Raw genomic sequence first — 13603 nt, 5'->3', positions numbered from 1 at the left:
TTTTCCCTCTTGTCCGCCACAGCCCGACCAGCTGTGCAGGAGGGGGGCGCCACACCTACCCCATCACCGAGATGGCCTCAGGGAACCCGTCGGCACTGGCGCAGCTACAGCTGGTGCTCCAGCACATCACGGTCCTGCAAAGGATGCAGGAGTCAATGGACAGGAGGCTGGAGGCAGAGGCAGAGGTCGAGTGGCGCCGGCAGTTGCTGCAGGAATTTGCCCTGCAGCAGAGGGACATCTGCACTGCCATCCAGGAGGCCATGGCCTTCCCCAGTCCTTTGCCTGGTCGTGCCCCTCCTCCTCAGCCTGCCCCCACCCTCAGCCCCTGCCATCCCAGCCCCAACCGCAGCCCCACCTTCTGCCCAGGCCCCTGCTGTGGCAGCCCGCATGCACAACCAGGTGCGACAAGGCCTCCGTAGCCAAACTGCCAGGGGCTCTTCCTCCGGGCAGCCCCCTCAGCCCTGAGCCTCCCTCCCCCCTTCCAAGTTGACATTCCCCCTTCCCACCAGTGACACAAACTGAGGGACGCATTGTATTTTTTTTTTACAAACAGTTTATTTGATAAGAAACAACATTTTTTTTCTCTGAACACAAGAGTTATTTATTTTATTTTGTTCCAAAAGCAATAGTTAAATAAACTGCACAAAAGTTTTCACCACCACCTGTCTCCATTTTTAGTGTGTGATGAATGGGTCGATTGAGTGAATGTGGGGTCGGGAGGGGTTGCAGGGAGGAAGGCACCGGGGGCATGTGGCACTCCCACGTGCCCCTGGGGACAATCAGGGGCCTCCCTGTGTGAATTGCTCAGGGCTTCCTGAATGTGCAGGCCCAGCTGGTGGGCTTGCCGGGTGGCAGCTGTCTGGGACTGCTTGAAGTGCCTCCCCTCCACATCATCCCGTGTTCCCCATGCAGGGAGGAAGGCCTCCCCTTTCCTCTCCATGAGGTTGTGCAGCACACAGCATGCTGCAACCACATCGGGGATGTTGTGTTCCCCCATGTCCAGCCACGTGAGAAGGCACCTAAATCTGCCCTTCAGATGGCCAAAGACGCATTCCACCAGGAAGCGAGCCCTACTGAGGTGGGAGTTGAACAGTTCCCTGCTCGCATCCAATTGGCCAGTGTAGGGCTTCATGAGCCAGGGCATGAGAGGGTAGGCCACATCGGCCACGCTGCACGTAGGCATCTGCACATCCCCGACTGCCAGGTTCCTCTCTGGGAAGAATGCCCCAGCCTGCAGCCTGTGGTACAGGTATGAGTTCCTGAACATGCGGCCATCGTGTACCCGGCCTGACCACCCGACACAAACAGTGAACTGGCCCCTGGGGTCGACAGGGCCTGCAGTACGATGGAGAAGTAGCCCTTCCTGTTCATGTACTGTGCTGCTCGATGGGGTGGGGCGCGGATGGGGATGTTGGTCCAATCAAGTGCCTCACCACAGTTTGGAAACCCCAGCCCCGCAAATCTGGCCAGGATGGTCTGCAGGTCTCCAAGGCAGACAGTCCTGTGGAGCAGCTTGGAATTGATGGCTGTCACCACCTGCAGAAAGGGACAAATAGAAACACACAGAACAGGACATTAGAGGGGTTGGCTCAGCTGCTGAGGGGTGCTTCCCCCCTCCCCCCCAGACACCAACAGCCCCCCCCAGACAATCCCTCTCCCACCCCCTGCACCATGGCTTCTACCTCACCCACCCCATCCCCAATTCCCTGTGTCTGGTCCTTACTGATCCCCTGGAGTGCCCCCTGAGAGTGACTTACCTCCATTAAGACGGCCCCGACAGTAGACTTCCCCACACCAAACTGATGCCCCATCAGGGGTGACCAGCTTCCACAGCGCAATGGCGACGCGCTTCTCCAGGGGGATGGCGACCCGCAAGCGGGTGTCCTGGTGTTGCAGGGAAGGGGCAGGCCAGACACAGAGCTCCTGGAAGGTGGCCTTCTGCATCCGGAAGTTCTGGAGCCACCGGTCGTCGTCCCACTGCTGCAACACTAGCCGGTCCCACCAGTCAGAACTGGTATCCAGCCTCCAAACTCGCCTCTCCAGGAATAAGGAGGGGAGCAAGGGCAGCAGGGCTGCAGCCTGAGCGAGAGGCTCAAAGCTGGGCTCAGAGTCCAGCTCTGCCGCCAAGGTCATCATGCTCTCCTGAGCATGCAGCAGAGCTTCCAGCAGCACGGTTAGGGCCATCACCTGCCCAGAAGCTGCTCAATCTCCATGGCTAAAAAAGCCAAAGTAACACACAAACAAAAGAACAAAAGAAACAAAACAGACAAAAATACAAACAAAGAAACAAAAAACCAAAAAAGCCAAAACAAACAAGCAAACACAGAAGCAAACACACAAACAGACAAACCAGAAAATAAACAGCTGTGGTGTCCGACAAAGCAGGGCAACCAGAGCCAGAAAAACTGCAGCAGCTTTGCTTCCACTGTATAAAGTAGGTAAGCCAGAAGCAGGAGCAGAGCTACAGCTGTCCAGGAGGATCCCTTTAAGCACCCGTCTCTGCAGAGAGCATGAAGCAGTGCCTGGGCTTTATGGCTGCCCCTGTGAACTTCCAGAAGCACGTCCAGGTGCCTTCTTCTGTTGACAGAGCGTCCCGCAGTCTGGACGCTCTTTGTCAACAAAGCAATGTAGCCTGGATGCTCTTTGTCGACAGAAGTTTTGTCGACAGATTCTGGAAGCCTGTGATGGGGGAGATGGGAGGTTATCATAGTGAGATCTAAATCTGTGAAGATTTTGAGTCTTCCTTTCAGGTCTCCCGTTAGGCACATGGGCCACACAAAAAAACTTTATACTTCTAAGAGCAGGCCCTTTAAAGACACTAATTATGTCCTGCAAATTGCAGGGAGCTAGACAATCTTACCTTTCCTACTGTTAATCTTTCAGGTCCTATTGCTCCTGTGGCATAGTGAGAAAAGCAAAAAACCAAAATCAAAACCCAAATGAAACAACCAAACAATCCATACACCTGTGGGTAATTGGTCTCAGTGGGAAAGATTCCTTCCTGATCCCACACTAGGAGATTGGTCAGATCCACAGCATTCCAAAACACAGCTCCTGTGATACCTAAGGGGAGGGAGCAGTAGGCAGCTAATAAGGGTAAGAGGCATTTGAAATCTCAGGAGAGTTTCAATAGGCAAGGAGCAGCACCTGAAAAGCCAGTCAGCCTTGTCTGCCCTGCCCCAGCCTACGAGAAGGCAGAGGACTTGATGAGGGGCCATCCCTCATCCTAACAAGTATGTGATCTCACATTCTCCCAGCACTGAGCAATAGTTACCTACCATTGATTTTGGGTTGAGGGTAGATTACATCCCTTTTTCGATAAAATTAGACATATTGAAATTGTAAATGAAGGAGGGATTTGAATTTCCTGTGCTTCATTTACATAATGGTGGCCGTGGCTTTTTTTCAAAAAGCTACTTTAAAAAAAAAGTGGTTAAGACGGGGATCTTTCAAAGTAAATGCCCCTTTTTGAAAGATCCTGTAATCTTCAAAAATGAGGTTTATAGGCTCTTTCAAAAAGGGGCATTTATTTTGAAAGATCCCCATCTTAACTGCGTTTTTTTCCAAAAGCAGCTTTTAGAAAAAGAGCCGCATCCGCCATTATGTAAATAAAGCGTGGGAAATTCAAATCCTGCCTTCATTTACAGTTTCAATATGTCTAATTTACATCCCTTTTTCAATAGAGGGATGTGAGTGAAAAATCTAAGGGCCTCAGATTTGCTCTTTATTATTACTGATTCCCTAAATGTACATTTTAGCAACAGGTGACAAACTAAATCCTAGATTCTTAACTCAGTCCTAATCTAAGGTGCAGGAAAAGAAATCTAGAGAGAAGAAAGGAGAAGAAACGAAGAGGAGAGAAACAGAGAAAAGGAGGACAGAGAAGGAAGTGAAATAAAAGGCAGAAGTAGCAGTGGTTCTAAAAGTAAGCAGATTTCTCCATGGAATGATGCTGAATGTGACACTAAGTTACTGAATAAATAATAAACTCAGAGCGGTAGCCATGTTAGTCTGTAACTGTTTAAAAAAAAAAAAAAAAAAAAAAAAAAAAAAAGATAAGTGGTCCTGTAGCACTTTTGTGCATGTCTACACTAGAAAATTATTTTAAAAATAACTTATTTTGAAATAACTCCCCAAAAGAACTATTTCAAAATAAACTTAAAAAAAAGGTCTGGTAGCACTTTAAAGAATAACAAAACATGTAGATGGTATCATGAGCTTTCGTGGGCACAGCCCACTTCTTCAGATGACCAGAGTCATGAGTTTAGGATGTGCAGACCCAAAATAAATAGCGGAGAAGGGAAATAGCATGTCCACATTACAGGAAGCCTTGAAATTAGTCTGAGTCAGGCTCTCTTTACTGGATGCGCTACCTTGATTTAGGAAGCACTGGGGAGCAAGTACTTTGAATGATTCTGGGGAATAGTTATTTTGAAATAGCAACAGTGGAGCATCCACACTGTCACTATTTCAAAATAACTATTTCAAAATAAGCATTATTCCTTGTGGACAGCAGGAGTATTTATTTCAAAATAACCAGCACCTTATTTTGAAATAATGGGCTTGGTAGTGTGAATGCTCTGCTTGTTATTTCAAAATAAGGGCTGTAAATTAGGGCTTACAGACTAAAAACAAATGTATATAGTATCATGAGCTTTTGTGGGCACAACCCACTTCTTCAGATCAGTGGAGCAGGGGTCACAGAGAGTTACAGAAATGTTGGGGTTCTGTATCTCTCTGTGCTTCTTGCTCTGCTCATCTGAAGAAATGGGTTGTGCCCATGAAAGCTCATGATACTATATACAACTTTTGTTAGTCTCTAAGGTGCTACAGGACCACTCTTTTAAAGTTTTTAAAAATAATAAACTGTACATTCAAGTTATTACACACACATTCTACCCATAATATGATGCTTCTCAGAGGTACCCAGGGTTGTGAGAAAGCATCTTGCTATCACCTGCCCTTTCCACAAGAAAGCCTTGTCAGCACCTACCTGGAGTCAGCATCCTGACATCACTAGCCTCTTGCAATACAAGTGTTGCCTTCAAAGCTTCCTCCAGCCCCACTTTCTTTTTACAAGTTAGTAATAGGCATACAACCCCAAAGCTGTCCAAACAGTTGCATGCAGTGTTGTGCCCTTAGTTCAATGGATTCTTACAGACTGAGATTCTCTTTTCCCAAGGGAACAGTGCACCCCACTTTACTGGTGGAATGCAGCTCTGCTTACACACAGCACTTAGATTTGTTTACAGAGGAAGGAAGTAGAAGTTTGTTAAGTAAAGAACAGAGATGCATAGGCTATCAAGCAGATATATTGAAAACAAATTGCTAAAATAAAATAAAATCAAAACACACATTCTAGAGCCTAAACTTACCTAACATATTATTGACATGTTATATCACACAAAAGTTCACCTTACAGTATCATATAGCCAGGTTTGATTGTAATCTTTCATTCATGAAGCAAGTCATGCTGTCGTCTTGCAATTTCAATGCAAAAATGCAGTCTCTCTCTCTCATTCCTCCTACAGTTATACTCCAAAAATCCATTTTCTTCACTTACGAACAGAGTAACTCCTATTTTGGGCTACTCATCCACCACTGGTCATATCGCTTTGTGGTTATCTAACCCAGTAGCCTGTCTTCTGACAGTTGTTAGTGTCCCAGAGGGAATGGACACAACAGGCAATCATCAAGTGATCTGTTGTCTTTTGCTCATTCTCAGCTCTGACAAACAGAGGCTAGGGTTACCATCCCTGCCTGTCTTAACTACTATCCATTAATGGACCTACCCTCCATGGACGTATTTAGTTCTGTTCTGCAGTTTAGTTTTTCTTCCAGCTCCGATGTTTCCTCCTGTAGTCTCTTAATACATTGTGCTCTCTCTCACTCTGAGGTCCTCCTACTCTAGCATCTTAATTGTGACTTTGGCCCTCCAGCCAGCTCACTATTTAATTTCCCCTTCCAGAGTATAAGATCTCACTGACCAGGCACTGCCATTTATCAATGGCTGGTAGGGGAATCTTGTCCCATCTGCTACTTCATGTTTCAGCCCAGGGAACCTAAAACATGAAGCCAAGGTCTGCTCAGATCCTAATCTCACTGCTCTGTCCTTGGACTGCTTTTTACTCTGCCTCCCACAGGCTTCCTTGTCCACCTGTCTCTCTTCAGGGTACACTCCTTCCTCTGGAACAATCTCGAACCCTTTCTTTATGTTCACTATTCCCTTCACTAATTCTCACTATCATCTCTTCTGTTGCCTATACTAGTCCAGCCCAAACTTGCTCATCTGATCTTCATCTTCTAATCAGGAGTTGCTTCTTCAGCCTAACTCTCTCACACAAAGGGTAAGTCTACGCTGCACAGTTATTTCGAATAAATAGCTTATTTCAAAATAGCATGTCTACACTGCTTTGGCAAGGAGTGTGAAGATAGCATAATACTCACATTTCCCTGTACCCTCTAAGAGGTCACACAATCAATGGGCAAGTCTTTCACTAACATTTAGTGTGCGCTATGAGATGGATCAAGAGTAATATGGAGACCGACATTTTTATCCTAACCTACAGGCCATAACTCAATTGAAATTCAGTTTTTATTACAGAATGCATTTGCCATATCAGTCATTGGAGCAGCTTAAAAAGGGACATGGTGAATTCATCACTGCAGTCTTCAAATCAAGACTGGAAGTCTTTCTAAAATATTTACTCCAGTTCAATCACAAATTATTGGGCTTCATGGTATTATTCACTTATGTAGTAAAGAAGAAAGATTCCCTTCAGAAACTACTGGGTGAAATTCAGTGGCCTATGTTGTGCATGCAACAGGTTCAACTATATGGCTATACTGGCCTGGCCTGGCCTGGCCTTAAGATCCCTTCATTTATAGTTGTACATGGCTGTAGGAGGAGCTTTTAGATATAAATCACCCACTGGGGCATGACCCAATAAAAATAAACATATAAAATGTGATAAAACAGAATCCAGAACAATGAACATGAATGTGAGCCTTGTAGTCTCTCTTCCTACTTACACTAGGATTACATTTTAAATAAAATTCTATATGGTAAAAACACATTTCTAATGACACATTCAGTGATTTTTCCCACCAGTGCACATCCAAAGTGGCTCGTTGCTATTGTTTTATCCTTTAAAACAATTTTTTTTTCAGGAAGAAAGGATTGAGTCATATCTTTTCACTACAAAAAAGTAGTTACGATAATTGTATTGAGTTTATTTATTTACAATACAAATCTTTCCACCAGTTTAGGGATTAGATAACCACTGTGCATGTTTGGAACTTGGTCAGCAGCTGATGACATTAAAAAAGGCCAGCCAGCCAATCGGAACATGACTGTAGACAATCAATGTTTCCTGAAATCCTCTAGTATTAAACTGGGAAAACACTGAATATGACTAAGAGGAAAATGATAGATGTAAGAAAAGATTTTTCTGACAGTTACATTAAAGGTTCTTCCAACAACATTTACATCAAGAGAACTAACTAGTCTATCCAATGCCCATTACATCCTAATCACATTAGAAATATTGAGTCATTAGGGTCAAGTGAGGTAGACACAAAGAGATTAAAGACAGTAATCAAGAAATCAAAAATAATTAGTGCTTAAGTCAATTCAAATAGGTCAAAAATAAACTATGTCTACATGGATTTATGACTGAGACCCAATTTTGAAGAGTAATAGCAGGACTTTTGAGAAACTGATGGGATACATTCTTGAATTTAAGAAAACACACCTGGTTTCAATGGAACAATGTAGAACAACACAGAACATATAGCACCCCATTTGGCTGACATTTTCATACTTGAGTTAGGCACCAAATTTAAGTGGCCTGATTCTTCGAGGTCCTGAACACAGAGCTGCATGTATTGACTTCAGTAGGCTGTCCAGCAGGCTCAGCATCTCAGTAGGTCAGACCACTTTGTTTTGGCACTTAAACATGGATTTGCATAGCTAATTTTAGGATTCCAGGTTTGAATACTTTGGTCACAATGCTCCAAAATATGAAATATGAACTATTGCCTGCATAAGATATGAAAAATACTTAAAAAACGAAAAGGAGAAAGATAAGAGTGGTAACAAATAGCATTCAATACTTGACATTATCTGGTGAACCTCAAATGTCTGACATTTCAGTTAGTGTGAGGGTCTTTACTGAACTTCTTTGATCTCCACAATTGGGTTAGAAGACTTGCGAGTGCAAGCTTCTGCAGGAATTCTAGTGTTTCCCACTAATAGAAATACCACAAGTACCTCTTTTGTTGTGGTGTTGCAGAATGACTGCTTCTCTTCTTTGCTGAAACTAGGAAACAGAAAGGAACATGAACAATCACCATGAAAAACAGCCCTCCAAACTTCTTTTTGTACACCAAGTTCAATTCTGTTCCAACTCCAGATGAAGATTTGAAGCTTGCTGTACTATGCTTGTACTCCACAATGATTTATGCACTTACTAAACTGTCTGTGTGCACATACTTACTTTGAGCAACAGATTTACTCAGTTGTGTACAGTGATGCATGTGAGGTAATTCCCTGCATGACTGGGGTCTTTATCTGAACCAGCTGATTACCCCAGCAGATTGTCATTGGAAAATATTGGTAGATTTTATGGAACATGATTCTAACCCCTTATACATGTATTATAGCTTCTTATGCAGTAAGTAGTCCCATTGAATACTCAAGTGGTACTGGTCAATATGGGCAACAGAATCAGATTCATGGTAAATATATAGGTAGTTACTATTTGTAACTGTAAAATTTGAAAAATCCTGGAATAATAATAAATGTAAGAAAAGCTGAAAAATTCCTCTTTTTAGTATCGTTACTGTACTCCATCTGTCTGCATTATGATCACCTAAGCCTGTTCCCTTAGCTCTAAGGCCTTCCCAATAAGTTGAATCGGCATCTGCACTGTTATATTTTAAATCACACAGGTATGTTGATATCTATTACCTCTGAGCAAACCTTATGGCAAACATCAAATCTATAGACACAGCAAGAGATGCTAACATGAATAATTAATAATACTACTCTTCTAACTTTTTGGTAAACATCCCATGGGAAAGGAGATGAAAGCTGTACACTTCCCCAATGTATGATCATCATCATAAAAAAAAAAGTGAGGGGGGAAGCTGTTGTCATCCTACCAGCAAAGACCACTTCCTCCCCTGTGAGTGTGTCAAGATCACTATTTAAGAATGACTTTATTGTACACACCTCTGTGTGAACTCAGATTTAACAGTCAGGCCATTCCTCTTGTAAAGCTATCAGAGATTCATTTCTTTTAGGCCTAAAGCAATTCGTATTAAAGATAAGCACATCGTGTACATTGGGCTTTACAGGTTGGCTGGCTCATGTTTATTTGCTCCCTGGTAGGCTTTTGAGCTCCTTGAAAAGGCTGGTAAAATATCCCTGTCAAAACTGTTTTGATGAAATATTAGAAAGACAAGATGGATACCATAATAGCTTTTATTGGACCAACTTTTGTTGGTGAGAGACAAGCTTTTGAGCCATATCTGTGTTCATGGTTTGCCTCTTTAACAAAAGTTGGTCCAATAAAAACTACCCACATGATCTATATCATCTTGGGACATAACTGCAACTACACTGATGAAAAAAAATGGCATTTTGACTAACTGAATTTTTTTATAAGTAGTCTTTAGCTTCCATGAAAATCTTTGACACCTCGGCCCTTCCCCATCCCAGAAAAAACTCCCAAAGCCAAAGTTTGAGTGTTCAAGAAATACTGCCATGGTGCCTCAATGAAGAAGAGCGGTGTTTGTGGTGCCTTCCTGAAAATGTAGTACAGACAAAGGCCCTCAGCCTACAGAGGAGACTGAGGATGAGAGGCACATGACCTGCAGCTTCCACAAGGCACCCATAGTAGCATTTCCAAAGCAGAATCTTCAGTTTCTGCCAAAAGACTTTCAAATTTTACCAAAATAATCAAACTTTTTAGGAGGACACTGGAGGGGAGAGCAATAAAGGAATTATAGTTTCCTGGCCAGCTCAACTTGCCACATTCTCTTGGACTTTTATCCTGTAGTTACAGCCCACAATTAAAAATTGTTAGTGTAATGCAACCAAATACTCTCAAACTGGGTCTCTGAGTTACTGCCCCTTGATTTCCAACCATGAACAGGTTCATCTGAGAAAGTTTCCCCTAAGGAGCCTTCAGACAGTAATAGGACACACAGTGACTTGGAGAGCTTCTTTAAAACAAAATATGATTTGCCAAAAATTCCATAGCACTTGGATGAATGGCTTAGTCTTAGGAACTCTACAAGAACCATCTACGAGCTGGCACATCCTGGCATGGTGGGGTATGTCAGAGCAGGCTTGCCTCTGGCACCTTCTTCTAATAGCTGCTTGACCTTGCAGTGGTCCACTTCACTTTGTGACTTGCTCTGCTATCCAGATCACATTCATTCCCACCCCTTCTGAGGTAACAATTCCAAAAACAATGGATCAGTGACTTACTCCACATCTTTGGTCCCCACAAATCAGGCCTAATGTTCCTTCCACCCCTTTTCCTGGGCATTCAATAATCCTTACCCCTCATATCAGAGGATTTCAAATCACCATGACTGATGGCCAAGAGGCAGTACTCAGGCAATTGCTCCACTCTACGTTCCCACTGAGGGAACCTGTAACAAATAAGCATTTAAACATCTGCTTCCCCGCAGAGCTTGCTGCTTCCCTCAACTAATTCCCACATTCTCTGTCTCTAGGCTCTGTCCCCAATCTCTTTCTGCAGTCTTCATAGCACTTTCTGGCTCCTGTAGTGGGCCAGTTCTAGCCCCTTTGTTATAAATCATTGCAGAAACTTGTTCCACCCCTGTAGCCTCTCAGTGTCTCTTCTGGCTTTCTGCCAGAGTATGCTTCTTGGGAAAGGCTCCCAAAAGTCCTCCTGGCTTGCCTGCCTTTCATTTGCTCTGAAGTCCTGTCTTTATACAAGCCACCCATTCCTCCTCACCTGGGTCCTTATTTGATGTAGATGTGCCCTGTAGTTGCCAACAGATGCCCTCATTGCTTCCTTTAAACTTTTCAGTGCCAGTACAGTGACCAAGACCTCACAATTAGCAAGTTCCAGCCTGTTTACTATCAACACTAAGCACCTCTACACTAGAGTTTGAAGGTGTAAATCCCACATACCTGCAATAGCACTGATCAAGCCGGTGTGCTAACAGTGTAGCTGCCATGGCACAAGCCAAAGGCTGCACATGGTTGCTTTGAATGTGTGTTTAGGGGGGAGGACACAGAGGTCTTCTGCATGTGAAGCAGGGCATGTCACAGGGAGTGGGGCAGGGGAGAGAGATTGGAGTGCTCTGCAAGAGGTATTACTGTGGCTCAAGAATGGGGCACATTCCTACCTGCCCCCTCCTCCAGGCCCTCTGGGTTCCACTTCCACCTAACCTCTGTGGGTATATAATTCACAGGGAACAAAGTGCAGGAACAGAAACATGGCTCACAGTCCCCAATATTTCCATTGCTGTGACAGTCTTGATATGCTGCCTTGAGCATGATCCCATATGAGATGACAGGGATGTACTTTGGGGTGGGCAATAATTTTTGATGGGAGGGGGGCAATTCCAAGACTTTGGAAAGTGGTCAAGGGACGCACTCTTCCATGAAATTAATGGAGGAGGTCCGGGGTCTGGGATGGAGGTTGGGTGCAGAAGGGAGATTGGGGTAAAGGATTGGGGTGCAGGAGGGAGTGTGGGGTCTGGGAGGGAATTTGGGTGAAGGAGGTAGTTGTGACTAGGGCAGGGGACTGGGGTGTAGGCTTTTGGGTTGTGACCTAGGGTAGGAGGGGATTGTGATCTGGGGCAGGGGATTGGGTTACCAGATCTGGGAGGGAGCATGGGTACAGGATGGGGGCAGAGGGCATGGGTATGTTGACTGGGAGGTGGGGAGGGCAGAGGGCTGGGGAAGGGAAGGGCTGGAATGCCAGAGGCAGGCTCTGTCCAGGCAATTTACCAGCCAGCAGCCCAACCAGCCTGCCAAGCTAAATGTTTGCAGAGCTTAAAACATTTCTCAGCCAGTCTGCCTGCCCTGCACCTTCATAGGTGTACTTGAGTGAATAACTGAGCCGGAGGGGACGGGGGCGTGGTGCTTCATGTGCTCCCTATTATTCATACAGGAAGCTCCCACTGGCTAGTTTCTGGCCAGCAACTAGCCAATGGGATTATGCTGGGGGCAGGGGCAGTGCCTGAAGCCTTCCCCCCCCCCATTCCTCCGAGATCACAGTTTTGAAAGAGAAAAGGCCTTGCAACTGCTTTTCTGAGTGGTGTGCAGGGCTAACAGTGGAACCTGCTGGGGCTCCCCACTGCATCTGCAGGCCGGATCTGGTGGTGTGGCAGACCAAATCCATATTTTTCCCAGGCCTGGGCTAGGCCTTGCTGGAACTTGTTCCGCCCCAGCTATGCTTTTATTTTTTGCATTTTTGCTTGATCAGAGTTAGTGCAGGAATCTCTCCTTGAGCAGGAATTGACACCTACCAGCTATAGTGCTCAGTCAGCCTGGGTGTTTCCTTCCATCCCTGTGAGCACTCACTGGTACGCTTTGGGCACCCTTTCCTAATTCCCTCAGACCTCTAGCCTTGTCTAGGGCCATGGTCCTGGAAAGGCTTTGTATCCTCCCTTTAATCCTAGGCTAAGCCTAGGGAGAACAAGCTGTTCTAACCTGGTTGGAGCCAGATAAGGAGTATTCCCTATTTAACAGCTTCCTCATTGTTTCCTATCTGTCATCATTTTGCCTTCCCCATTTGCTCCAACACCACAGGAACTAACCCATCTGACACACACATAAGCATGCACAATATTCACACAAAATACACTTGCATATTTGGCCTGTCCCTGGAAAGAAACAGGGGTCAAATTCTTTCCATCTCGGTGTAAGCTGGACTTGAATGATTTCTTTGCTCAAAATTGGCTGGGAAGAAAGGCAGAGACTCTGCATGTTTTTATGTAAATACCATTTTCTCCTGTTTTGCTTAGATCGGTTAGATATTTTGCTGATGGAGTGGTGTTTTTCTCATTGTAATCAAGTTGGCTGGTGTCAGTTCACAAGCTGTGTTAATACTAACTGCAAAGTCTGTAATTATTGTGGGAATGCAGAAAAGAAAGACAGTGCTTAACCTGGCTCAAAGGTGGCAGACACTCAGTTTAAAGAATGAGACTTTGTGCAGGTGAAGGTACATACAGTTTGCTGCTGTTTTGTTTAGAAATGCTAGCTATTCAGCTGATGAAGTGTCATTTTGCTCATTCTAATTGATTTAGAAAGCAGGAATTGTGAAATATGGGCACCAATACTTGAAATTATTGTGGGAGTACAGAAAAGACAGCTTTCACGTAACCTATTTCAGAGGTGGGAGAACCTCAATGTAAAGAACCTTGGATGGACAAGAGCTCCACTGCCAGGGTTCTGTGAGGTCATGAGGGGAGGGCAGGACTCTTAGGGTATGTCTACACAGAAAAGTTATTTCAAAATAACTTTCCTAGCATCTACACAAGCCAACTGCTATTTTGAAATTAATTCAAAATAGCGGAGGGCTTATTTCGAAATTAGTAAACCTCATTCCAT

At 44.6% G+C, this 13603-nt stretch overlaps 1 long non-coding RNA gene across 1 annotated transcript; it reads right to left on the bottom strand.

Annotated features, from left to right (window-relative positions):
- Window positions 1–552: 552 nt before the first annotated feature.
- LOC142826887 (uncharacterized) lies at window positions 553–3085 on the bottom strand. Its single transcript, XR_012901152.1, has 3 exons — window positions 2861–3085; window positions 1758–2679; window positions 553–1536 (listed from the first exon to the last, which is right to left on the bottom strand). It is a non-coding gene; the product is annotated as an uncharacterized LOC142826887 (long non-coding RNA).
- Window positions 3086–13603: the final 10518 nt, after the last annotated feature.

This window comes from Pelodiscus sinensis, chromosome 1, assembly GCF_049634645.1.
Source record: "Pelodiscus sinensis isolate JC-2024 chromosome 1, ASM4963464v1, whole genome shotgun sequence".
Taxonomy (NCBI): Eukaryota; Metazoa; Chordata; order Testudines; family Trionychidae; genus Pelodiscus; species Pelodiscus sinensis.
The sequence above is the reverse complement of the archived record's forward strand: the minus strand, read 5'-3'. Positions and strand labels throughout refer to the sequence as shown.